This window comes from Rhineura floridana, chromosome 1, assembly GCF_030035675.1.
Source record: "Rhineura floridana isolate rRhiFlo1 chromosome 1, rRhiFlo1.hap2, whole genome shotgun sequence".
Classification (NCBI taxonomy): domain Eukaryota; kingdom Metazoa; phylum Chordata; class Lepidosauria; order Squamata; family Rhineuridae; genus Rhineura; species Rhineura floridana.
The window spans coordinates 208808466-208835810 of NC_084480.1; the positions used below are offsets into that span (position 1 = coordinate 208808466).

The following is a 27345-nucleotide window of genomic DNA, read 5'->3' on the forward strand; positions in this document are numbered from 1 at the left end:
AGGGATCAGGTTATTTCTGGTCTGTGACTCATTTCATTCCTTTTTTGCATCAATCAGCATTTTTAAAGCATCAATCAGCATTTTTTTAAAAAAACTGCATAAAATTTGCATTATTTGTTATGTATTTTTCTCCACATGCATTTTATTTTAAAAGATGTTTTGTTGTACACATTTCTATATGCAGTTTGGTACGTTTTCTGAGCTGAGAACTGAATTGCAATTTGGAGAACGGCAAATACTGATGGATAACTGGGTTTTGATCTGCGCATTAGTCTAGGAAATGCAAAGCATGCCAGTTCACATTAACTACAATAGGATCTCCCCCCCAAAAAAACCTTGAGCATCCCTAAAGGAAAACAGTAGAAAGTGAAAATGAAGCCAGGTTCATCTGACAGGTGCAGTGGAAGACCAGCTTCATCCCTTCCCCTACTAAGCAAAGTAGATGCATTGGTTGCTTGCATGTCGGCTATGCAGCAGATGCCCTGTCCCCAACAGCACCTTCTGTGCATCATGTGATATTTCTGCACATCACGTGATATTTCAGTAGGGAAATACAGAGCTCTGAGGTTGGGGAAATGGCAAAAAGAGAACAATGAATTCTTTGCAACCAATGGAACACTTTACACTGAAGAGTGTATTTCCATTTATTATAAGTGCCCAGTTATTAACTATTCATCATAATGTATTACCAAAGGCTCTACCCAGGGCACTCAAAGCACTTTCTTCAAAATCTCACAATGTCTTAGATTCCCTAAAGCGTTATCTCAGTTGATTAGCAGGAATGTTACCTCTAACCTCCCCCATGTACCAGCTGAGAAATATATTTCTAATGTACTTTCACTATGCTCTCTTGTTAATAGCACTCATTTTCCCTTCGTGCCATTGAAACAAGAATGGAAAGTTTCTTTTATTTACTTACTATCTCTTCATCCTGCCTTTCCTCCAAGGAGGCCAGGGTACTGTCCATATGGGTTTTCACCATTTTATCTTCACAACAACCCTGCGAGGTAGGATAGGCTGAAAGATAGTGACTGGCCCAAGGTCCCCTACTAAGCTTCATGGCTGACTGGGGAATTGGACCAGAGTCTCCCTGGTCCTACTTTGGTATTCTAACCTGGGGATGGGGAATCGGCGGCCCTTCAGATATTGTTGGACTCCAACTCCTATCACTCTAACTATTGGCCATGGTGGAGGAAGCTAATGGGCATTGGAGTCCAACCACAAGTTCCCCAGTTCTAACCCCTGAGTCACATTGGCTGTATGAATTTATACCCCATCTGTAAGAAAATAGCATTGCTAGTGCTTTGTGCCCTTGGCTGGCTGGGATCACCCTGGAATGAGTAACGAGAAAACAAATTTTCACAGTCAAATCTACACGAAATCTGCATATTGTAGATGGACTCCATTCTGGAAAAGAGCTAAAGGAAGCCTTACAAGAGGCTTCTGTCTTGCGATAAAAAAAATTTACAGCTGAGATGACCCCATTCTCAACTACACTGTCAGATTTCTGCACAGATACCATACAGGAGAACATGTTGCTCCCTTAAAGAATACTATCAGGACTCTACATTTGAGGGGCTCTTAGGATGGGACAGCAACCTGAGTGAGGTATGGGAGATGGCTACTGTGTGGATACTCCAGGGCACAACATGGAGAAACAGCCAGTTCATACAATGGCCAACTCCAGATCTTCTGCTTTTCATGGTTCCATAACTTGAATGGGTTCAGCAGCTCTGATGTTGCCTCCCAATTCAATGACAAAGAATAGCAGTAACTTGGCTGCCATGGCAGGCATATGTCGGATAGATCTCACTCAGGCTTAGGCTATGCTGCAGGTATTGTAGGAAGGCGCAGGAGGGATATAAGCCCCAGGAATAAAAAACATTATATGCTATGGTGGGAAGAGGCAGAGATGAGAAGATGCTGAAGGTCATCAAGATTATATACCTTGCACAATGTATGTCAGGCACAGGGTGGTATCCAATGCTGTGCAAGCAGAGGTCTGCTTGTGCAATGGGGCTTCCTCTTCCTCTCCTCGCCCCAAAAATCTGCTCCAAAGAGTCCCCCAACCCTCTGGAGCAGATTTTGAGGGTGTGCCAAGGCATTTTTAAAGTAATAGTTGTGTGTCCAAATGGACACCCAATACTAGCTTTTAGACACCCAGTGGACACAAATGGACACATCCAATTTAATCAATGAACCAAGAACACAAATTCAGCTTGGAAGTCACTGAAACCGACTAGAGGTATCATATGAAATTTTAGTGTAATTGAAGAGAAACAGCAGAACATAGGGGCACATGACACAATAATTCTTAGGGTTCTTAAAAACCACCAGCCTTCCTGAAAAAGTCTTAAGAAAATCACTCTTCCTGTACACTTTAATGTCTGACTCTCTGTATCTTTTTTCATAAGAATTCTGCTACAGCAGGGCATGAATCATCGGCTGTAAACCAATTTTTCCAAGTTCTGAAATGAGAGTTTTAGAGATTACAATTATAATAATAATGGGCAGGCTAGTAAAATTTTTGCTAGGCTAGTTACTTGTGTAAATGGATTTTCAAAGCTGTATTCACTCTGTTTTGTATTGTTTTTTAGTCTGAGCCACATTTGCCTCAGTCCAAACGGCAGGGCTTGTATGTGGCATGGCAGCTTCCGTGTGCTGGCCATTTGAATGGAAAAAATGGACACCCAGCAAGAATTCCTTAAAAAATGCCCTCAGGTGTGCAGGGGGCTGCAGGGGAGACAAGAGAAGGAGGAGAATGTGTTGTGCAAGCAGAAGACAGCTTGCACGAGTGGTACAGCTGCAGTGGATGCAACCACAGTATTTGGAGTTAATGGGTAAATACATTTTATCTATTTATTTCCTTATTGGTACAGAAGAGCAGAAGACTGTCTCAGGACACTGATGTGAACACCCACTCTTTGACCAGAGCCTGTGATTCTGGTGCATGGACTCCTGTGAATCAGGGCCTAAGGATCCTTAAAATGCAGGGAGGTGGGGGGAGCAATAGCATTGCATAGAGCTGACCTTTCTGTAGGATCACTTCAGTTGTCATTAACAACATTCAGTTGAAGGGTTGATTTATTTTCCTAGCCACCGATGATGCATTGAGCAAAAGGGTGAAAATCTATTTTAATGTCACTGTATGGCTTCAGGTGGATGTAAGCTGCAGCAGGAAGCCAGGCAATTAGAGCAGCCTCCTTTGCCCTGATATTAGCAGAGGGTTTTTCTGAAAGTTGTGATAGATGTAGGTCCCTCACCATTGATTTGTTTTTGGTACCTGTCTGAGAATATTATGATAAAGTGGGTTTTTTTTAAAAAAAACACCCTCAGTTGACTTACTGCAACTCCATGAAATACCAGTGATGTCATTATATGTGCACTATCTGAATACTCTGACACACAGAGCATCAGAATTTATCATACTGTCTGTTGTCTCTGTACTAGTCAGTACTAGTCACTTAGATATGACCTGACAAAGGGGTGCCATCTTTTGACCTATAAGAACATAAGAAGAGCCTGCTGGGTCAGGCCAATGGCCCACCCAGCCCGGCACCCTGTTCTCACAGTGGTCAACCAGGTGCCTGAGGGAAGCCCACAAGCAGGACCTGAGCTCAAGAGCACTCTCCCCTCCTGAGATTTCTAGCAACTGGCATTTTATTTATTTATTTAAAACATTTCTATCCTCCCCTTCTACCCTACAATAGGGAACTCAGGGCAGCTCACAATAAAATCATGCCCAATAAAATCACAAAAACATAAACATAGATAAAAATACATAAAATACAATTAAGAAATACAGGGGGTGATATTAAAAGGGACGAAAGAGGTAAAAACAAAAAAGGGAGAGGATAAAATCAGTTGCAGGCTCTATCTTCAGTCCCTCCCAAAGTCTCTGCAGAACAAGATGGTTTTCAGAAGTCTCCAGAAAACCAACAGGGAGGGAGCAAAGCGGGCTTCTTGGAATAGGCTATTCCAGAGTTTGGGGGCTACAGCTGGAAAGGCTCTCTCTCGTGTGCCTGCCAGTCAGACATCTTTCATTCCAGGCACGCAGAGGATACCAGAGGCAGCTGATCTTAAATCACTGGCAGGTACATATGGGTGTAAACGGTCCCTCAGGTACATTAGTCCACGGCTGTTTAGGGTTTTAAAGGTGAGAACCAGCGCTTTGAATTGGGCCCAGAAACAATCTAGGAGCCAGTGGAGTCAATAAAGCATGGCTCCCTGTGCCGTGATCCAGTTGACATTCTGGCTGCTACATTTTGAACCAACTGCAATTTCTGAACCGTTTTCAAAGGCAGCCCCACGTAGAATGCATTACAGTAATCAAGCTTCGATGTCACCAATGCATGTGTCACTGTGGTCAGGTCATCTGCTTCCAGGAATGGGCACAGCTGGTAGACCAGTTTGAGTTGGCAAAAAGCACTCCTGCTACCACAGCAGGGCAGGATCCAAGAGTACTCCCAAACTGTGGACCTGCTCCTTCAAGAGGAGTGCGACCCCATCCAGAACAGGTTGCAGCCCTATCCCTGGCACAGTTCCCCCTAGACCAGCAACACTTCCATCTTGTCTGGATTAAGTTTCAGTTTGTTAGCCACATCCAACCCTTCACAGCCTCCAGGCAGTGGTTTAGGATGAACACTCCCTTCCTGCGATCAGGTGGTAGGGAGAGATAGAATGGTGTGTCATCAGCATATTGATGGCATTGAACTCCAAATCTCTGGATGACATCTCCCAGTGATTTCATATAGTTGGTAAAGAGTATAGGAGACAGAATGGAACCCTGCAGGACCTGTAGGCCAATGGCCAAAGGTATGTGTGTTGAGCAGTAGTCTCCCAGTACAACTTTCTGGGACTTCTCCATCACATAGGACTGGAGCCACTGTAAAACGGTGCCTCCCAATCCCATCCCAGCTAGAAGGCCCAGAAGGATACCATGGTTGATGGTACTGAAAGCCACCAAGAGGTCCAGCAGCACTCCCCCTGTCTCTTGCCCAGCATAGGTCATCAAACAGGGCAACCAAGGCAGTCTCTGTCCCATGACCATGCCTGAAGTATTCATGGAAAATTATGGACGGTCTGTTCACCATGGCCAAGTATAATCACAGACACATGAACACATAGTTGTTATTGGATCTTATCTTACAGAGCAATCGTTTTCAGAGTGGGGATAACCAATCAAATAGCTCATTTCTAACAAACAAACTACCTTTGAAGCTCATTTTAAATACATTTTTTTTATACTGGAGGTAACACTAATTGAACTTGGCTTGGAAACACAGTGATGCCTTTACAGAAAATGATCCTTTTTGTATGTTTGCTATTTGGTACTGACTGAGCTCTTGACATTTGAAAAGTCCATTAAAATATCAATCAGCGGCATCTCTAACTTCATGGCATCTTCTGCTTGCAGGGACAGATCCCATCTCTCATCCTCCAGAGCACTGAGGTATTAGTTCTCTAACAGGTGTGTTATGGAATGTATGCAGAACCACCAAGGAGGGTATGCTAAATTCTAGCTTTGGTACCCCAAAGGAACCATGCCTGGCTTTTGAGTTCCCCTCAGGCGATCACAAGACAATAACAGAGAAGCATGGGCTGATGGCTGGGTCTGTTGATGATGGGTGTGCCTGCACCTTGAGGCTGGAGAACGGCCTTTCCTGTCCCCAGAGCAGACCACACTGTGGTGGAATTAGTCACTGAACAGCAAAATAGGCTTTGGATTAGCAAAGCACAACTGTTTTGCGTTTAGCATTGGCTTGCTAGAATCTGCCCCTTTCTAGTGGCTAGTGGTTTTTAAAAAACAGATTATGTGGAGAGCAGTCTCCCTGTATGAATGTTACTGTCGTGTTAGGCTAGTTCATGTTTTTCAATGGGAGCCAGTCATTTCACACATTCAGGTTTGAGTCACCAGTTGATGAGAAATCAAGTGAGTCCCATGCATGCCCTATTCCCAGAGACAGAGGAAATAGAATCATAGAATAGTAGAGTTAGAAGGGGCCTATAAGGCCATCGAGTCCAACCTCCTGCTCATTGCAGGAATCCAACTTAAAGCATACCCAACAGGTGGCTGTCCAGCTGCCTCTTGAATGCCTCCAGTGTTGGAGAGCCCACCACCTTCCTAGGTAATTGGTTCTTTTGCATACCATTCTAACAGTTAAGAAGTTTTTCTTGATGTTCAGCATAGAGTCACAGAATAGGAGAATAGAGGGAAGGATGCTTCGGGAACCAGGCTGAGCTAGGCCTTAGTCATACTGGTCTCCTTAAGCAAAACGTATCTTCTCAGTGTGGATATTGCCATTATATAGCATATTCACTAGGTAGTGTCATTGAACTTAATTGTGGCTGGCTGGAGCGAGGATTTCCCTGTAGCTGTTCTGTTCTTGTTTAAGAGAGACAAGAAAGCTCTTGTCTAGTTTCCTGACTGGTGTGTCTTTCATGATACTACCTGTACTATATTCTGCCCATCCTGTACACTTCCCATACCCTTGCTGCGCCTGTCTAATATTTAAGGGGAGGGAATTCCAAAGGGTCGATGCCACTACACTAAAGGTCCACTTCCTACGTTGTGCGGAACAAACCTCCTGATGGTATCCACAGGAGGCCTTCACCTGCAGAGCACAGTAATCGACTGGATATATAAGGGATCAATATTAATATCGATATTTTAAAAGGAAATATCAATAAATTATCATTCTCACAACTGATGTTTTAGAGGCAGATTTTTTTTAAAAGTCCATGTTCCAAAATAGCCACAGAACTTCATTACATTAAAATATGATCCTCAGCGATTGAGAATAAGCAAATTAATGGAAAATTCGGAACCAAGTCTAGATTGGGTGGAATTCTAGCACATCCCTAAATGGGACAAGGCTCAGGCTGTGCTCTGGGAAACAGAGCTCTGAAATTGCTCTAGCAAGGATAATACTGAACCCTTATATGGTAGTAGCAGCAGGTACAGCCTGATTGCTAGCACCTCCTGGGCTGCAAACTGCTGCTTGACTTAAAGGGGTCCAGTCTTCTCCAGTAAACTCCTGCTGCAACGGATCAGGGAAGCCTCAGCTTCTCCTGGGTCTTCTACAGTGGAGTCCTCTGGGTCAGAGGTTAGCAGTGCCACATTCTCGGGCTGGGGGACCCCTGTCCCAGTAGGTTCATCCGATAGTAGTGCTTCTGGGGCTGGCCTTGCTTGGGGCTGGCCTTGCTTGGGGCTGGCCTTCAAGTTCAGATCCTCACCTCCATCACCCGATGAAGAAGAATCTGATTTCTGGTCTCTGATAAACACCATCATTTACCTAGAAACCAGATGTGATGTATGTAGATGCCTCCACCAGTCAGACAGAAGGAATTCTGTACTCTGCACATCATTCTGTCTCTCCCCTCTCCGTGTCTCAACTGATTTCCTGTTTCCCTACATTATGAGTGGGGAGCCATGAGCCCACGGGCCTAATCTGGCCCACCAGGCTATGTTGGACAAGCCACAGCTTTACCTGTCCTACACCTGAAATATATGTCAGCTAAAGGGCAGGTAAAGGCAGGGATTGGATGAAAGGAACTTTGCAGGCACCACCAATCAGCAGTGTCCACAAAAAGGTCCTTCTAGAGCACCTCCTAAGCACCTGACAACCGGCTCATTGCCAGGCACTTTGCAACTGCTGTGCAAAGCATTTTCCAGGCCCTGTGCTCAGTATATCACTTACATACATACATACATAACAGGCTACATCCATCCATCCATTCTTCTTCACCATTACAGGGCCTGGCAACAACTGGGGATTGGGGAGGAAATGCATACAATTATTACAATGGAAAGGGGTGTGTGTGTGTGTGTTTATGTGTTTACATAAAGAAACTGGGTTCCTGGGTTGCACACTCTGAATTAATGTAATGTAAAAACTTAGGTAAATGCTTGTCTGCTGGTGTTACACTTACCACCCAACTTCAGATGGGCCACATTACTACAAGGGGAGAGGTGTCATGACACTGAAGGCTGATCATGTTCCGTGCCACTGCAGATCATATGTTTGTTGCTTGCATGCCAATTTGTAGGAACACTACACCACTTGATGCTGTAGAAAGGGGAGCCAGAGGGTTGCTCTCTTTGTGTGTGTGTGTGTGTGTGTGTGTGTGTGTGTGTGTAAGTGCATCGCCAAAGAGTAGCAAATAAAATGGGATTCTTATGGGCCCTTTAATGAAAGGGGGGCTGTGAGTTGAAAGAAAAACATGTGGGTGTAATGACAGCTGGGTAGCTAGGCAATGGGAACATTGCCTGCTTTTCAGGGTGCACTGCAAAGATCAATTTTCAAGTTGCAGTTTTAACATTTCACTCTCTGAACAGCTCACTCCCACAGGAAGGCCTCCTGCCGGCTCCCTCTTCGCATTCCCCCCTTACCTGGGGTGAGCCAGAAATGCTGTGGCTTCCGGGATGAGCAGTCCCTTCTGCTCCAGTGTGTGGCATTTAGATAGCTCGGGCACCATCTCAGACAAGTAGCAGTGGGCTGCGTGTGGGGTGGCATGAACAGGTGTCTTCAGCCAAATGTGGCACAAGATCCTTCAGTCCTAAGCCAAACTCTCACTGTACTTTGTTGCTTGCAGCTTATGGCTCCTCCTGATGGGGATGCAAATCCTCATTGTTGATCAGACTGTTGCTTCAATTTCAGTGGGGACTGCATGAGCACCACAGTGCAGCATCCAAACCAGCAGCACACTTGGCTTTGCCTTGCTGGATCAGATCATTTCTCCTTAGAGTTCATCCTATCTATTTCTTTGCTTGCTTGGTTGCATATAAATATTAGTAAATAGTAAATAAGTAGCCTGGGTCCAAGTCATTTAGGGCTTTAAAGGGTCAAAACAAGCAGCTTGAATTGCACACAGAAACGTATGGTTGATGATCCATAGGAATAACTATTGATGATCTATTACATATGTTCAGACCAGCAAATTGTTTTAAATTGTGTTTTAAATTGTTTTTAAAAGATGTGTTTTTAAATTTGCATATTTGTTTTTAATGTTTTTAGTTATTGTAAACCACCCAGAGAGCTTCCGCTATGGGGTGGTATATAAATACAATAAATAAATAAATAAATTACATTTAGACCTAGGTGCTGTGTTCTGAACTGGCTGTGTTATGTGTGTGACTGTCTTCAAAGACTTTGGTGAGTTTAGAAAACATAGCTGCTAGACTGCTAACTGGGGTTAACCCTAGGGAACATCGCTCACCAGCCTTGAAGCATCTTCCTTGGCTGCTGGACATTTCTGAGCACCGTTTTAAAGCCCTGCATGGTTTGGGACCTGGGGACCTGCCTCCCTTTTCCAACATGCAACTACCTATGCATTGAGGTTACCAGTCATCAGTTAATCAGAGACCCTTCTCCAAGTGTAGATGGTGACTAGTGAGAGTGTGCCTTCTTGACTGTGGCACTCTGTTTATGGAGTACTCTCATCTGGTGCCTTCTTGCATCCTTTCAGCATCAGGCAAAGGCCTTTTTAATTTCCTAGGCCTCTTAAAACATTAGCTGAACTTGATTTTAACTGGTGCTATGAATTTAATTCTGTTATGAAGCTCATATTTTATAACATGGGCCATTTTCATTTAATTTTAAATTTAATTTTGTTGTGCTGTGTGTGATTTTTACTGTTTTTATTCTTAGCCACTGTGGGAGTACTTATTAGTGGTGTGCATCAGAATCAGATAAATCCCAAATCCTGAGACAAAATGGGATCTGTTTGAGGCTGCACAAACTTAAGCATGGATCCCTGAAGTGCTTCAAGGCACCTGGGCAATCCAGGCAGCAAAAACACGCTGCAGACAAGCATTTACTAAAAGTGAAACTAAGTAAGCTTACCATAAAAGGAAAGTGGCAGGGTGTGGGGAAAAGAGGGGGCAGCTTTGTAAAATGTCTCTAACTTAAGAAAAATGCCAGTATTGGGGGTGGGGGAAGCTGCTTTGTGACTGATAATTCTAGTTTGTAACCAAAGGAATGGTTTTACCCATGCTGTCCATTCCCAATGCTTTGGGGGAAGAAGCAGCTTTGCAAGAGCAAAACCTGTATTTCTAATCTTAAGGAAAATGCCAGGATGAGGAGGCAGAGGAAAAGCTCTGATGTGACTGACAGGACAAGCTTGTAATCAGAAGCAATAATTTTATGGCTGTAGCTCAGTGATAGAGCAATTACTTTCCATGTAGAAGGTCCCAGTTTCAATCCCTGACATCTCCAGGACTGTGAATGTTATGTCTGAAAAGCCTGGGAGCCACAGACATTCAGTGTAGACAATACTGAGCTATATGGACCAATGGTCTGACTCAGAATAAAGCAGCTTCCTATTATGTACCCAGAAAGCAAATCACTTTTAGTTCTTCCCCACCAAGTCAATTTTGAAGGTGACTAGAACAAAAGCCCCTGGACCTATTTGCCTGCAATTTGGCAGGTTTTGTATCCACGGGCACCTCTCTCATCTCTGCAGTTTTCCAACCAATTGCCCACATAATGCTAAGGAAGATTTAGTGTTCCTTTCTTTAATCCACCACTGCAGCTATCTTTCTGAAATTTGGCTCAGTTCAGGATCTCAGAAGGGGTGACTGTGCCTGGAAATTGAATCTAACTCCACTCCAAAATAAAAAAATGTTTCCTTTAAAAAAATATGTAAAAGTGTCTTGCACAAAAGTCCCTGGACCTATATATATTTTGGCAGGCTGTCCCCACTAGAGGGGTGGATACTATGTCTGCAAATTTTATCCACTTTTGTCAAAAGGAAAAGGGGTTATAGCCAATTTTTTATTTCTGAACATTGAATGGGGGGGGGGCAGCGAAACTAAACAGACCCTGAGCTAACCTGGGCATCCTATGAAGCACCTCAGACTGAGGAAGGCTATTTCCCAAAGTGCCAAATCAGAGTCCAAACTAGTATTTGTACTTAGGATAGGGTTTAGAATTTTAATAACATTTTAAAATAGATAACCAAATGTGAGGTAGTACATGTAGGTCTATGTAGATTCCTTCTTTTTTCCTTCCTATACATTTGCTCCATTGTTGCAAACTTTTACTTATTGCTTGTTTTATTTTAGTCTTGTGTATAGTTATGTTTTATGTTTTGCTTTTGTAACAGCCTTTGGCTATATACATTTAATAAACAAACAAGATAATACTATTTCAGAGCAGTCTTAATTTTAAATTTAATTAAACTCAATATTATGCCAGCTTAACATTGATAAACATACATGAATGAATGAATGAATGAATGAATGAATGAATGAATGAATGAATGAATGAATCCTGTTTAGTGAGCTACCTGCTGCTAACAAATAATTGCCCTTTGAGCAAAGGCTGAAATATATTTGTGTTTTCTCTCTCACAATGATCACAAAAGGAAAGGGAAGCAGTGCTCAATCTGATAGCAGGGCATTAATTTATGACATAACACAATGGACCCAATGTATTTCAAACCCTGCTGGTTTCTTTCTCTTTTTTCTTTTTGGTAAATGGAAAGGATTTGGGAACAATCCAATGAGAGATTTCTCATCACAACCCCAAAACATTAAGCACAAATGTACCGCCAGTCATCAGGAATGCTTAAGGAGACAATCCAACTTGGTCTCTGCTTAGCATTCTCTCGCAGCATACCTACAAAGTTATTTAATAAGTGTTTTAATGTATTTCTATTTGGGAAGTGAGCATCAACACACAATGGAAGTTAATTAAAATTATGTAAACTGTGACCTTGTGAAGATTAATTGATGCTAGTTAGCTTCCTCCCCCCTTTTATTTAAAAATGCAGCTTTCCTGCCAAAGTCCACAGGACATGACACATGCTTTCTTCTAGATTGGGTTTTTAGTTTGGTAAATATAGAGCCTGACTTCAGAAAACAGATATTTCAAAATGCAGCAAAAGCTGGGCAGAGCAAATGTGTTTAGGGCTGGATTAACTATGATGCTAAACATATTGTAGAGTAGGGACCTTATGCTAATATAGTTATCTGAGAGTGATTTAGTGCACAGAGTGTGCAGTGCTTTATGAGAAGAGGTACCAAGGCTCAAGTGTGCCTGATTTGCCTTGGGAAACTATCTCCAGCCTAATCCTAGGTTGGAAGAATTGGTTATGGTGACTCAGGAATAGGTGAAAGACATTCTGTACATGTTCATGGCATTTTCTGCTTTAAATGTTTCAATTGTGATTTTAGAATGTTTTAAAATGCCTCCCCCCTCTTGTTAAATTGTTTGGTTTTTATGTTTGCCAACCTGGGTTCTTTTGGGAGGAAGGGCGGGATATAAATCCAATATATAAATAATAAGTCAGACTCATCATTCAACAGCAGAGTACAGTCTTTGTCCGTAGATGGTCCATGGCCTCTGTGGTTAAAAGGACCTCAGGCAGCAGAGTTGAGGGGGCTTTCTGCCAGAATACTTGGGGAACCTTTGCCTTCAGAACAGGCAACCCTGGGCTAGACAGACCAACGTTCTGATGCAGCATAAGGCAGCGTCGTATATTCAGTGGCTGGCCTGGATGCGTCCCGTTGTGGCTTAAGGCGGCAAAGGACAAAAGTGAAATTAAATTAAATTAAATGAACACCAGTCTTCATGCACCCTCAGTCAGATCCCGGTTTCTGAAATCAGCTTGTCAGAAGGAAAAGAATTGGGTAATGAAGAATTAAAGCTTCATTCACCTTCCCTTCCCATGTTTTATTGCCTTCTAAATGAGGACAAAGTGGCCATAGCAGTTCCAGTTTTTCTCTTGGCTGTAAAAATCTTGGTTTTAGTGGGATCAACAGGAGATAAATCCAAAAAGCCAGAGGAGAAAAGTCTTTTTGATACCTGGGAAAGATGCTTTTCTAGGAAGACGAATCTTGTACATTTAAGAAGCAAAAAGGTTGCAAGGAAGAATCCTGGTGCAGCTTTCTTTAACTCTGTTGTGGGCACTAGAACAATTGCCTGTTGTGGACATCATGGAATCTTTTTTTATTATTTTAAAGCTACAATTCCATCAACAGGCTTTTTGACAGATAAGAACGAGGGATAAGGTTAGATACAGCCTCACTTCACCATTGCCACCACACAAGGAAGACTCGTGACACAAGATTGGAATAATGTTATATTTATTAAATATAATATACTAAATCCAAAGCAAGACAGCCAATCATTCAAATATAATTACTTTGGGCAGGTGAGGCTAATCCTAACTATGTGGGACTACACTCCCACCTTCAAAAGGCATTAATTCTCATTATTGCATAACTCCAGAGTGAAGGACGTTTGTAAAATCCTCACTCCTTGCTCTTGGAGCCATGCGCGTGGTTCCAACCTCCACACCATGGCCCTGCCGTACAGGCGTTCACCATGATGCGCAAGCCGGTCCCATAAGGACACCACCCAGATCCCCACCAGAGATGAACCCTGATGGTTCCCCGGGAAGTGCTCCTTTTATGATGCCTTAACCGCCTAAATATATAATCCCCCTATATACCTCACCTGCCCGAATTCTATGCCACAAGAGGGGATCAGCTCAAGCTTGGTCCACTCCACCCAACGAAGACAACAAAACCCTTAAACCCTTCATAATATCCTCCAAATACAAATCACACCCCTGGTCTGAAAGATGAACACCATCCCCACGAAACAAATGTGGGGCATGGAACCTAATCCTGTTGTGGGGAATGAATGCTCCCCCAAGCGACAGGACAAGAGCCCTGATCTTCCTATTCACCCATTTCCGAGATCTATCGATCCTGTTGGGATGAATAGCACCCCTCCACACCCTTCTAACAAGCATATCTGACCACACAATTATAAGGCGTGGATATGAATTAATAAGCCACGTGAGATCGTGAGTGACCTTAACAAGCAGGTCCACACCTGGACGCTGCACCAAATCATTTTCCCCTAAATGGATCAATAATATATGTGGCCGATCCATATAAGACATAATACGGCACACAGAAGGCAAAAACGCGTCCCATAACATGCCCCTCCGGGCTACCCAGTGAACTGTAGTGGTAGCCGAAAGCTGCATCTGGGTCCCAGGAGCAGACGAAGAAGCCCTCCGATGAGCCCAAAACAAAATTGAGTGGCCACACAAGATGATCCTCACGGGAATAGGGATGCTTAGCAAACCTAGGGAAACAAAAACAAAACCTTATTATTAAGGCCTGACATAAGATTTGAATGCATTGGAACGCCATCTTCCAATCGCCTGTATATCGCTAACACTCATGCCCATGAGGGCTGCGGCCGTAGCCGCACCAATCCAGAAAGAATGCAGCCCATAGACTCCAGCATCACGACCACTGGCCAACAAGGCCCGCCGAACAACGGCCCAACATTGAAATTGAGTCAGGGCAGAACCATCAGCATGAATGAAAAGATAACACTGGCCCGCTGGCCGGAGAGACAGAAATTGCCGCATTGCAGCCACAGGGCACAATTCAGAGACCTGGCAACTGCGTAAAAACACAATAGTGCCACGGCCTTTCTGATCGGTCTTAGAGACCCGCAGGGAAAGCCTCACTATATCGGCACCTAATGTGCAATCGCCTATGCATAAGGCACGATAGGTCACATCACGCTTGGAGGGGGCCAATACTTCACTAGGGCGAAAAGCACCGTAAAACATCGTCAGAGTTACTGCGGCGAACAGGTGCGACTCATACTGAGATGAGCATAATGAATTAAACAACGCCAGGATCTGGAGGAGAACATCGGGCATGATTGGCCTCCTCCGGTCAGTGGACCTGGGAGTGGAACGCGACCAACCCTCAAGGACCTTTCTGACCCTAAAATCTACAGAATGATCCGGCAGCCCCCGTGCCTTAGAGATAAAGGCAAGCGCGGAAAGGTGACCGGCGATAGTAGAAACAGCATTGTTTTGCCCTTTTAAAGTTATCATAAACTGCAATAGATGATCCACAGGAATAGGCCACGCCAAAGGCATCTCCTTGCCGATGCGAAAAGTCTGGAACTTAGCAAATGAACGCTCGTACGCATTTCGAGTACTGGGAGTCAGAGCAGCTGCAATCGCAACCCCGACTTCTAGTTGCCAAGGTTCCACAGGAAAGGTGGGACTGGCACAGGATCTAGTGCCGCTCCAGGTGCAAGCTCCCAAAAGCGCGCCATCTGTAAGCGGGAAAGGGCATCAGCAACGGAATTTAGTAAACCTGGAACATGCCTGGCAAGGAATAAAATATTAAAGCACAAACATTGCAAGACAAAAGCCCGCACTAAGCGCATAACACGGGGAGACTTAGAAGTTTGTGCATTGATAACGCAAACCGTGGACCAATTATCACACCAGAAGCGCACTGTGCGATTCTGAAATGACAATGGCCAAATATGTACAGCTACTACAATTGGAAAGAATTCCAGGAATGTCAAATCAGAAGTAATTCCATTGGCAAGCCAAGAGGCAGGCCATCGCTCAGCGCACCACTGGGATCTAAATATTACTCCAAAACCAGTTCCCCCAGCGGCATCAGAATGCACCTGCAATTCGGCTTCCAATAACAATTCCTGTCGCCAAAAGGAAAGGCCGTTGAATTCTGCCAGGAATTCAAGCCACATGTGCAAATCCGCTCTCATTCCTGCTGTAATACGCAGAAAATGAAAACGAGAGCGAACACCCTTCATGGCGTCACATAGCCGCCTGAGAAATGCACGACCAGGGGAAATAACTTTGGAAGCAAAAACTAAATGTCCTACCAGCTCCTGCAATTGACCCAGTGTAAGTTTCTTTAATACAAGCACTGATCGGAGCAGTTGTCGCAGTGCAACCAACTTATCCAACGGCAAACGTGATGACTGCGCTACCGTATCCAACTGGATCCCTAAGAAAATAAGGGAAGTAGCAGGGCCCTCAGACTTCTCAGGAGCTAGCGGAACTCCCAATTCCTCAGTTAAAGAGGTGAAGGATTGCATTAAATAGAGGCAGTGAGAAGTCCCAGCCGGCCCAACAAATAAGAAATCATCAAGGTAATGAGCAGAGAAGGAGGAGGAAGCTTTCCTCCGCAGTGCCCATTCCAGAAACGTGCTGAATGCTTCGAAAGCAGCACAAGATACTGAACAACCCATTGGCATGGCCCTATCAACATAAAACTGGCCCTGAAATTTAAAACCCAATAAATCTACATCATCAGGGTGCACAGGCAGGAGGCGAAAAGCGGATTTTATATCACACTTTGCCATTAATGCACCCCTGCCAGCCCTCCTAACTACTCTCACTGCCTCGTCAAAAGAAGTATACTTAACTGACGCGTGTACTGGCGAAATGCCATCATTAACAGAGGCACCTTTCGGGTAAGATAAATTATGAATAAGCCGGTATTCACCAACCTGCTTCTTAGGCACAATACCTAATGGGGAAATCCTCAAATTCCTCAAAGGAGGAAAAGGAAAAGGGCCAGAAATACGATCGGCACTTATCTCCTTATTAAGCTTAGATAACACAACAGATGCTAAATGGCTAAGAGAGGGCTGATTGACTACTGATGTAGCAATCCGTGGACCCTCAAAGGGAATACGAAAACCATCAGTAAAACCTTGCAGTATAAAACTAGCAGCCTGTCTATCAGGGTAAAACTCTAACAGCTTAGCCAAAGGAGCCAGCTTGACCGGGCTACTGGCCTTGCGACGTACTGCCACTGTTGCCAGAACCACGTTTGGGCTGTTGCTGTTCCCCTGTACCCTGGCGAGCCGTACGTGCACGCTGACAGGAGGAACTGGGGTGGTTGCCACCACACATTGCACAGGCGTGTCTGAACCTACAAGGACGTCTGAGGCATCTGCCAGTGCTGTTGAATGCCCAGCAGACTTGCTGGGATTGAACCCAGTGCCCGCCTTGGTTGGAACCAAAGGCGGCAGTCTGCGCTCGTGCTAACAAATGCCCACTATCAGCTCTATCGCCCAAGGTGGGCCTGGCGGGGGTCATAGATCGCAGCCAAAGACCAGCATGCTCAACATCCCAACGGAGGGTGGGATCTAATGCCGCCCTCTGCCTGAAATTCTCGTCATACTGAAGACAAGCGGTGCCAGAGAATTCACGGAAAGCTCGATGAACAATGTCCTGATACTTTATCATGGACAAAGCTCTAGATGGATATGCCTGAGTCATAACCCCCATATAAATTGTATAAGCATTCAACCAATTAGGCCAGATGCGATCGACCCTCCGCTTAATGGTGGCCTCACGCTCCTTAACCTCCTGACCATCCTTAGGTTTTGTTTCGTTTTCACGAAACAGGAGAGAAAACAAATCGATGTACTCTCCACGCCAAATTTTTTCCTTAGTTCCTAACAATAAATGGTCCCCTAAAGGAAGAGATGTGTCACCCTGTGGATAAATCCCTTGAGGAAGGGGCAAGTAAGCAGGTGCCAGAGAGGAAGAATTGGCAGACGGCTGCCAAGGAGATACTGCAGCAGCAGGCCAAGGGAGCTGTGGGTGCTGAGGCACCAACACCCCCCCATAAAAACAGTAGGGTGCGTAGAATCACCCAGCACTGGGGAACCAGCAGCTGGGGTATCCTGAAGAAGGGGACTGGAAGCATGTACTAGTGTATTGTGAGGGAGTAATTGTTGCCCACCTGTATAAGCTGCAGGAGAAGCAACGACCGGCGGCATGGTGAACCCTGGAGAACCAGGAGTGAACATGGCGGGCGCTGGAGGAACAGGCATCTGTACATCCCGACGCTCAAATTCAGGCAAGGTAAGATTCGTGGGCGGAACAGCAGGCAAACCAACTGGAGGAGTATGCACCGAAGACCCCTCCATGGGCGTAGCATCTTCAAGCACACCAACTCTAGAAACCAAGTCAGCGAGAAGACGAGATTTAGTCATTTTGGAAGCTAATCTAGCAGATTTCTTACCTACTGGTCCAGAACTTGGACCCGCATCGACATCCTGAGTCTGCCTGCGTTCCCTTTCCAGCGCTTCAACTCTAGCCACCAAGGCACGGATGGTCCCCAAATCCTCCTCTTCGTCAGAAGATTGATGCTGCATTGAAGGAGGGCGCTTGGTGGCCTGCTTCAGCACATGAACCCCTTTCTTCTGTTGCACCTTCTTGGGAGGCATGGTCAAAAGACCGGGATAAACAATTACACAATTAACAAAGTTTATATACCACCAAATGTACAAAATTCCGCAATTTAACCAACTAACACAATTGCCAATTATAATAGAAAATCGAAAATTAAAATTATTTTAATTTTATGCTAATTAAATTTATTTATATATATTTTATTTTTTATTATTATTATTGGTTAATTATATAAATTAATTATTATTTATTATTTGATAATGAGTAATAGAATTAATACTATACTATAAACTATGGGGGGGAAAGGAAAAAAGGGGAGGGGGGTGTTGAGCTAATTATAGTTAAAAAGCAACAACTGTAGAATAACTAGCAATACACACAAAATTGAAATATAATAAGTAAAACTATTAAATTAAATAAACGAGACTCCAGATAAATTAAAAGATCAACGAGCAAAATACTATATGAAAGCGATTACACAGAGAGAAACGGAAGTAAAAGGGGGTTAGACGAGGACAAAAACAAAACTAATAATAATAAATAATAATAATAATAATAAATTTAATTTATGTGTCGCCTATCTGGCCAGTGGCCACTCTAGGCGACGTACATACAATAAATATGGCAGAATACAATACAAAAATACAGTGAAATATATAAATTATAAGAGCAAACAATACATAATAGGAGGCATTTAAAACAGAAGAATATTAAGCCTCCCCAGAAGTCCCGAAAGCCTGCTGAAAAAGCCAGGTCTTTAAGGCCTTGCGGAACATATTCAGGGAAGAGATGTGCCGAAGATCTTGTGGGAGGGAGTTCCAGAGGGCAAGAACAAAGAATTAAATTCTAAATTAACACAGGAACGACTACTCCACCAACTAAACTCCAAAATTGGGACCAAAGAAATTAAGAGAACTGAGGCTTTACTAACTGAAGAGAGGGGTGGTGGTGGTAATGAACGGGAAAAAGCCGCTAGGCGCACGGGCGGGCGCCCGCCACCCAGCTGGTCAGCGGGGAGGGAAATTCAAATCGGGTAAGAGATTGAAGGATTACAACAATCAAATATAACTTAGAATAAATAGAACAATCACACCAATACGCCGACAGAGCAACGGGAAGCACGAACCAACCGCATATGCCGCGAGGCAAAAAAGGCAAGAGCGGGAAGAAGCAGCAGCCTTTTATATGCTGCTCCAACACAATTCCTGATTGGGTGAACGATCTCACGTGGCTCGAAAATGTTTATATCGCGAGCATTCACGAGTCCTCCCTTTAATAATGGCGGCGGCAAATCCGTCCCTAAAAGGAACGACATTCTCCCTTCTAAACATTTTGCACCACACACACCCAACACTGGCAGCAAAATAAATATTGCAACTTGGACAGGGTTTTCCCTCCCTAACTTGCCAATGGTGGCTTTTTAAACATTGTGTGAAATGTCTTTGTGTTTACATTACACCACACTGGCTGGTGCTGATGGAAGTTGTAGTTCAGCGTTATGTAATTCAGCACATGCCGTTTAGCACTACGTGGATGAGTGGAAGTGAGCTGTGGGCTCTCGTGTTCCTCCTCTGTGGCCACAAGAAGAGTAGATATTTCCTGTTGTGAATTAACCAGAGTTTATCATTGGTCCTGATTGTTTAAGCTATAGTTTGTGAAATAAACAATGATCAAATTGTAATTTATGATCCTGACTTGTTAACAAACTAGAGTAGCACCAGTTTGGATAGAGCAGTACACTCAGCTTAGATGAAAACAGGAAATAGATGTTTCCAATCTCCTCCTCACAGCCATGACAGAGGAGATGGAATGGGGGAGGACAAGAGAACAAGGCTTGCTTCCAATAGTTTATGTGGCACTAAACAATGGTTTAGTGTTATGTCCAAAATGGGCCCGAGTTCTTAGGTGCCTTCCTTTTCCAGGCTGATTAAAAAGCGTGTACCAACTTAACACAGTATACTTATTGTGTATATTATTACAAATATGATTATGATTATTATCCAATCATTATTGGATATCTACTAGGGTAGAATATTGTGTGAGTAGCATAATGTTTGCAGTGAAGGTATCTTCCCTAGGACTGCCACCTTTGAACATAGCAAATTATGGAGTCCATAGGGCAAAACAAGTAGGATCTCAAAGGCCTTATTGCAACCACAGTATAATCATGGGGATCTTTATTTATTTATTTTATTTATTTTATTTAATTACATTTCTAGACCGCCCTATAGCAGAAAGCTCTCAGGGCGGTGTACAACAAATAAAATCACAATTAAAATATGAGCAAGTGTGGAAAAAAAATATATATATAGTACAATTATAAAACATTAATAAAATTGCCATTGAGATTTAAATTAAGATCATATTAAGTTTAGAATGTTAAATTAAAATATTTAAAAATTTACAAAATTTAAAAAGCCTGGGCGAAAAGGTAAGTTTTTACCTGGCGCCGAAAAAATAACAGAGAAGGCGCCAGGCGTATCTCGTCTGGGAGGGCATTCCATAGTTCGGGGGCCACCACCGAGAAGGCCCTAGATCTAGTTGTTGATCTCCGGGCCTCTTTATGGGTTGGGACCCGGAGAAGGGCCTTCGACGTCGAGCGTAGTGAACGGGTAGGTACATAGCGAGAGAGGCGCTCCATCAGGTATTGCGGTCCGATGCCGTTTAGGGCTTTATAGGTAAGAACCAACACTTTGAATCTGGCCCAGAAACATATCGGTAGCCAGTGCAGCTGCGCCAGGACAGGTGTTATATGGTCAAATTTCTTTGTCCCAGTGAGAACTCTGGCCGCAGCATTTTGCACTAGCTGAAGTTTCCGAACCGTCTTCATAGGTAGCCCCACGTAGAGTGCATTACAGTAGTCCAATCTAGAGGTTACCATAGCATGGATAACTGAGGCAAGATGCTCCTTGCTCAGATAGGGTCGTAGTTGGGCTACCAGCCGGAGCTGGTAGAATGCATTCCGTGCCACCGAGGCTACCTGAGCCTCAAGTGACAGGAGCGGATCTAATAAGACCCCCAAACTACGTACCTGTTCCTTTAGGGGGAGTGTAACCCCATCTAGGACAGGTCGAGCGTCAACCATCTGGGCAGAGGGTCCTCCCACCAACAGCATCTCAGTCTTGTTAGGATTGAGTTTCAGTTTATTAGCTCTCATCCAGCCCATTATCGCGGCCAGGCAGCGGTCTAGTACATCAACAGCCTCACCTGACGAAGATGAAAAGGAGTAGTAGAGCTGCGTATCATCAGCATATTGCTGGAAACGCACTCCAAAACTCCTGATGACCTCACCCAGCGGCTTCATATAGATATTAAAAAGCATGGGGGACAGAACTGAACCCTGCGGGACCCCGTGTTGGAGTACCCAGGGACTCGAGTAATGTTCCCCCAGCATCACCTTCTGGAGACGATTCCCGAGATAGGAGCAGAGCCACCGCCAAGCAGTGCCTCCCACTCCTAAATCCGTAAGTCGCTCCAGAAGGATACCATGGTCGATGGTATCAAACGCTGCTGAGAGATCAAGGAGAACCAACAGAGTTACACTCCCTCTGTCTTTCTCCCGACAGAGGTCATCATACAGGGCGACCAAGGCCGTTTCTGTACCAAACCCCAGCCGAAAGCCCGATTGAAATGGGTCTAGATAATCAGTTTCATCCAAGAGAGCCTGGAGTTGGCGAGCGACCACACGCTCTAGAACCTTGCCCAGGAATGGGACATTTGCTACTGGCCTATAGTTGTCCAAATTATCAGGGTCCAAGGAGGATTTTTTTAGGAGCGGTCTCACCACCGCCTGTTTCAGGCAGGGTGGGACCACTCCCTCTCGTAAAGAGGCATTAATCACCTCCTTGGCCCAGCCGGCTGTTCCATTCCTGCTAGCTTTTATTAGCCATGAGGGGCAAGGTTCCAGAGCAGAAGTGGTCGCCCGCACCTGTCCAAGCACCTTGTCCACATCCTCGAGCTGTACCAACTGAAACTCATCCAATAAAACAGGACAAGACTGTGCTCTGGACACCTCATTAGGATCAACTGCTACAATAATGGAGTCAAGGTCCTGGCGGATGTTCATGATCTTATCACGAAAGTGTCGCGCAAACTCATTACAGCGGGCAATTGATGGTGTTATTGCGTCCTGGGGACCAGAGTGTAAAAGTCCCCGGACAACTTTATAAAGTTCCGCTGGGCGGTTAAGGGATGACTGAATAGAGACAGCAAAGTATTGCTTCTTTGCTGCTCTCACTGCCTTCACATAGAGTTTGGTAGAGAGACTCTTTGTCTTTGAAAGAACATCTTACCCCTTATATATCCAGTCGATCACTGAACTGTGCAGGTGAGGGGCTCCTGCAGATACCATCTTATCAGGAGGTCCATTCCGTACAATATAGGAAGTGGACCTTTAGTGTTGTGGCACCTACCCTTTGGAATTCCCTCCCTTAAATATTACACAGGCACCATCTCTGTTATCTTTTCAGTGCCTACTGAAGACCTTCCTCTTCAACAAGCCTTTTAAGTAGAGACCTTATCCCAGTCTGTGTCTGTTTTGGAATTGCTTTTTAAGATGTTTTTAAAGATATTTTTAAAAATATGTTTTTAAGATGTTTTATTTTTAAGATGTGTTTAAAATGTTTTATTTTTAAGATGTTTTAAGATGTTCAGAGTGTTTTGTCCCTTGTTTGCTGCCCTGAGCTCCTTCTGGGAGGACGGCCGGGGTAAAAATTTAATAAACAAACAAACAAACAAATATAAATAAATAAATAAACAAACAGTTTAAATTATTTATTTCTTAAATGTGGGGCATGGAAAACAGGTCATTACCATGATCCCAGCCCCTTATACAGCAATTTCAGTTGGTAGAATACTATTACAAACAACATAATGGTAGTAATAGCAACCACAACATTATATTTCTCAGAACAAAGTTGCATTATATTTCTACAAAACAAGCTGTCTTGATTAGTTAGAAAACATACTTTGCGTTCTTCACTAGAAATGTTTTCTCCTCTCATATGCATCTTTCTGAATCTGAAGGCAGAACTGTTTGAAATTTGTTCCAGCCCACATACTGCCTGAACACACACAAATACACAAATACAAACTTCATCTAAAATATATTTTTTTAAAGTATTATGAACGAAGCTTCTAAAGTATGAACAGCAAATGGTGGATTCTGTGGTGTGTGTCTTTGTTGGGACGCAACGTTCTGGACACCATCATGGATTGTTTCGAGGGAGAGGGGTGGTAGGCGGACAGCCCTGCAAGATGTTGTGCTAAACAGCTTCCAGCTCTGTGGTTCTGTTATTCGTCTTTCCATGTTGTTCCATAAAGCGGTGCTGGGGATATTCTGCTGGAAGGGATGGTGTTGTATGAAGCTAAGCACAGCCTGGCAGCATCAGACTCTCTGTCAGTCTATTGATCAAGTTTCCAAAGCTATAAGGTGACAGCAGATGCTATCAAAGAGGTACACAAGCTCTTATAAGGTCAATACTGGAATTTCCCATTCCCTTTCATACATAAATGTCCCGTGTTCAGGAGGCAACAATTTCATACAGACAACCTCAGTATACAGATGAACAGCCCCTAGTCACCTTGTTTAGTATTTGTTAATATTTCCATTTAGGAAATAAACAAAGTAGGGCTGCAACATTTCAGCTGCAATCCTATACACACACTTAAGGGTGTAAGAAGAGCCCTGCTGGATCAGGCCAAAGGCTCATCTAGCCCAGCATCCTGTCCTCACCCTGGCCAGCCAGATGCATATAGGAAGCCCACAAGCATGACAAGTACTTACCTGGCAGGAAGAACTATTAAACTCAATGGAATTTACTTCTAAACCAGCATGGATAAGATTGCATTGCCAAGTCAACTAATTGGATACATTCATCAATTAAAAAAACTTTGAAGATGCCCCTGATTAATTTTAACTGGGAGATAAAGGGCCCATCCATAGCTAACTGCAAAGTCCATGTTTTCTATATTTGGTTGGTGGCCTTGAGATCCATACATGTCCTATTTGTGGTCAGATTATTGTGAAAACCCGATTATCAAGCATCCATACGTGTGGACTTTTTTTTGGTCTAAATTACTTTAGCATTGGCTACTCCCCTAAGTCCATCCCTTTTCAGTGATTGGTCCATAATGGTTGTTTGCTTTTCGTGCGCTTTTCCAGAAGAGAGCAGAAACACTTTGTTTTAAATTCCCACACATGCTCAGGTTTGTGGACTTGCAATTGGGTGGGAAGGAGGCATATGACAGAGGAACGCCCATGGACCACCAATTGCAGGAAAGTCTGCTGCAATGCATCTGAGTGCATGGATATTAATGCGATTGATTATCGATACAGGTAAGCATATCTGTTTTTCGATTGTATTTCTAATGCGGATTTGTGAACGCGAAAATCCGTGCTAGCTTGCAATGTCATATGGACCACGGTGAATTAATGAGGACACAAAACAATAACATTGCAGATTGTATAGGCATATGGATGGGCCCACAGATGAGCAGAGATAAACATCAGATTAAGAAAAGGCAGCCAGAGACTCCAGCTTCCAAGTGTGTTTGCTTAGGACCCCCTGTAGCCTTCACTGCCTATCTCCAGGGGAGCTTCAGAATTTGTAACTGTGAGAGCCTAGCTTACTTACATGTCACTACTTTTGATATAATGGATGTGATATGTAGCTAGACTCTGACTGTCAATATTCATCAGCATTATCTCTGCATTTTTTAGCCATTCACAAAATTCATCTGGGATTGTTTACATTGGCACATGCTCACTGAAACATATACATGGTTGTTACGACAAAGCGGCAGTACAATAGTGAACATGATGCGTTTCCCCTGGGCTCTGTCCACTGGTGATCCATGATAACCACAGAAAGACACACAGTGGTCTAGTCATGGTAGGTTGTGTGCCAGCAAAAATCAGACTGCAACACAAAATAGTTTGACTGGTCTTGCTGTCAACATATGAAGGTACCCATAGCCTATTGCCTTTGTAAATGATTCCAGTTGTTTTGCAACAGATGTCTTAAAAAGTGCTGCTCAGAATGAAACCTCTCCTAGAAAAGGCTCCCCTCCCACAGGAAAACTGTCACTATTTGTGCTGTAATGTTTGCCAAGAAATCTCATTAGGTTAGATAGTCAATATGTCTTCATTTCTTTGAGCATAAAATATTGCACCAAATGCTATTTTCTGTGTTGAAATTCCTGCCTCTTCTGGGGCTAAGAATAAGAACAACTCCATGGCGCAGAGTAGTAAGCGCCGGTAATGCAGCTGAAAGCTCTGCTCACGGCCGGAGTTCGATTCCAACAGAAGGAGGAAGTCGAATCTCTGGTAAAAAGGGTCGAGGTCCACTCAGCCTTCCATCCATCCATGGTAGGTAAAATGAGTACCTGGCGTATGCTGGGGGGTAAAGAAAGTCCGGGGATGGAACTGGCAATCCCACCCCGTATATACAGTCTGCCTAGTAAACATCGCAAGACGTCACCCTAAGAGTCGGAAACGACTCACACTACAAGTGCGGGGACACCTTTACCTTTTTTTTATAAGACAGTGAGGCCAAAAGTCCAAGGCATGTACCCAAGCATTTGTGCATGTGTGCTTACAGGGGCTCCTTTTATGACTATAGCTCTTGCCCTGCTTTAGAGGCCATGTCAGACTGATCCCTGGCTTGTCAAGTTGTGCATGGAACTGCAGTAGGAAGGGATCAAAAGCCTTCAAAAGTACCTGCGTAGCATCTTCCCATGTGGACCTTTGGACCCCACCCATTATTTTTTTTAAGTTCCCAGGCCATCTTGAAAAGTTCAACTCATTATGTACACAAATATATGGTTTCTGTTTTCTTATTGCCTAGATCGCTATGTTCATCTGATTCAAAGAGCCGACGACACCTGAAATTATGACAATTTGGTTATCGATATTAGGAATGATGTTCCTATCTGGAATGTTTTTTCTGTCAGTTATGTGAAGATTCTTACCTATGAGGCACGCACAGCAAAGCCAGTTTGATGCTGTTTGTTGATGCTGCTGACAATGATTTCATGTCTGAACTATTTTATAACAAGAAAAGCCCTCACTAATATTTGCACTTAAGCAACAGTGAATTGCTAAGAAATCAAATAATGTTTATTTTACCTTGGGCGATGATTTATTGATGCAAATAAAAAACCCTAATTAAATTTGCCATGGTGAAGCCCCTCATGAAACTGTTAAGCCATGCATCTCTCTCTCTCTCTCTCTCTCTCTCTCTCTCTGTCTCTCTCTCTCTCTCTCTCTCATTTTAGAGCAATGCCATGCTATTATTAGGCAAATGGTGCTTATTCAGGACTGCAGAGACAATGAGTTATTTCAGTTCCTTCCTACTTTAGGATCCCAGGTGTATTTCCTCCAAGAAGTTCTATTAATTTGTAATTTCTCATTAAGTACATCTGAGATGGTAGCGTACCATTTCCATTCTGGGAATGGATCCTTTCATCAGTAATATCCAGATCACAGTCTGACAAATGGTAGGTAGTGAAGGGAAGCAAGAGGTGTTACATTTATCATGATCACAATCAGTCTGTATCTGATACTGTTCAAAAAGTTGATTTACGCATTATTATTTATTGTACCTTTTAATCTGCCCTATTTCCCAAGGCAGGAGAGGATTGATAACAACATCAGCAGCTTGATCTGGTTTATTCGAAAGTAAGCTGCTCCACTGAGATCCATGAGACTAAGACTGCAGACCTCTGTAATTTTACTCGGGATTAAGCCACATTTACATCAGTGCACTTGCTTTTAAATAGAGTGGAGGAATAATTATTTTAGTTTTGTCTTTATTCTTCTTATTATATAAAAATGTCATTTTTCAATATGCATTTCAGTGATCCCACAAGATTTCCTTTGGGCTGGTTCCAGACAAAGTTAATTATACCACAATGGAGTTTAATGAGGATCTGAAGCTGCTCATGTCTCAATGTTTTCTGTGGTAGTATCCACACAATGTCCTGATCATGCAAGTGGCAGACTGCACTTCCCCCCTGCTAAATTCAGATGTTCCCAATCCACAAATAATCCAATAAGGGAAGAAAATTCAATGTAAAATAGCTTCTTGTTACCCAACTCTGGAAGCATTGACGAGCCTTGTGTGGGTGTGTTTTTTTCTTTTTAAATGTTTGGTGACATTTTCCTGGGTGTCTATCGCCATACCTCCTGCTTCCATTTCATTTCCATCGGCCCAAGTAAAGATTGCAGCCTGCCCTTTTCCACCAGCATCTTTGTGGTACGGCGAGAGACAGCTCTTTTATGCAGAACAGCTCTTGCACAGAATAGTTGCATTAAAAATAAAATAAAAT

General features: G+C 43.5%; 1 long non-coding RNA gene across 2 annotated transcripts in view; it reads left to right on the plus strand.

The window, feature by feature from the left end:
* LOC133367260 (uncharacterized) overlaps nucleotides 1–26239 on the plus strand; it is a 37333-nt gene extending 11094 nt beyond the window's left edge. For both annotated transcript variants that reach the window (XR_009758555.1, XR_009758554.1), the window contains 4 exons: nucleotides 2598–2840; nucleotides 5417–5470; nucleotides 24223–24352; nucleotides 25863–26239. This is a non-coding gene — a long non-coding RNA (uncharacterized LOC133367260). The remainder of the gene's footprint in view (nucleotides 1–2597; nucleotides 2841–5416; nucleotides 5471–24222; nucleotides 24353–25862) is intronic.
* Nucleotides 26240–27345: the final 1106 nt, after the last annotated feature.